This window comes from Cervus canadensis, chromosome 20, assembly GCF_019320065.1.
Source record: "Cervus canadensis isolate Bull #8, Minnesota chromosome 20, ASM1932006v1, whole genome shotgun sequence".
Classification (NCBI taxonomy): Eukaryota; Metazoa; Chordata; class Mammalia; order Artiodactyla; family Cervidae; genus Cervus; species Cervus canadensis.
In genome coordinates this window covers 58,282,610-58,283,583 of record NC_057405.1, presented here as the reverse complement: position 1 = coordinate 58,283,583, position 974 = coordinate 58,282,610, and the positions used below count along the sequence as shown (strand labels likewise).

The following is a 974-nucleotide window of genomic DNA, read 5'->3' as shown; positions in this document are numbered from 1 at the left end:
TGGTGGGCCCCAGTCCGTGGGGTCGCAAAGAGTAGGACACGACTGAGCGACTCCACCACCAATGATTACACAACAAAAAAACTCATCTTGCTCAAGGATATTTTTTTCCTTAAGCTCTGTGAAAGAAAGTGAAAGTGAAATCGCTCAGTCGTGTCCCTTTGTGACCCCATGGACTGTAGCCTACCAGGTTCCTCCGTCCATGGGATTTTCCAGGCAAGAATACTGGAGTGGGCTGCCATTTCCTTCTCCAGGAGATCTTCCCAACCCAGGAATTGAACCTGGGTCTCCTGCATTGTAGGCAGATACTTTACCATCTGAGCCACCAGGGAAGTCAAGCTCTGTACTAATGATTATATAACAACATTGTATCTTGCTCAAGGACATGTTTCTCCTTAACAGGAACCTTCTGACTAATCTTGATTATCTTATGTGGGAGTGGGTCTGGTAAGACCTTTCTGTTGTTAGTTCATCTTGTTAATTTAAGATGTATGTTGTGGGAGTGGGTCTGGTAAAAGTATATAAGGCCTTGATAAGACTATATAAGACTTGATAAGGGGGGCACTCTCCTTCCCCCTTCTGATGTCTATGTCATAAGCTGTCTGTGTCCCTTTTTATACTTTAATGAAACTCTGCTACACAAAAGCTCTTGAGTGATCAAGCCTGGTCCCTGGTCCCAAAGGTAACTCTTCTTCAGAGATCATGAATCCAACATCGTTCACCATAAGCTATCAGCGTGAGGGAGGAGGAAGCATGAAAGAGCAGCACAGGCCCTCTCCCCAAGTGGGTCCCCAAGCCTTGGAGGAGAGAGGACATTGAATTAGACAGTCAGTACAGTAGCTTGTTTGTGTGAATCAATAATAGCTTTTAAAATATGCATGGTCCCTGATCCAGCAGATCCCTCTCTAGAAATTTATCTAAGAGAGTAATCAAAGATGTATAGAAAGATTTATGTAGTAAGAGAAATGCCATATATA

General features: G+C 43.6%; 1 non-coding gene across 1 annotated transcript; it reads right to left on the bottom strand.

Annotated features, from left to right (window-relative positions):
• Window positions 1-257: 257 nt before the first annotated feature.
• On the bottom strand, window positions 258-329 carry TRNAC-ACA. Its single transcript has one exon. It is a non-coding gene; the product is annotated as a tRNA-Cys (tRNA).
• Between the last annotated feature and the right edge of the window lie 645 nt (window positions 330-974).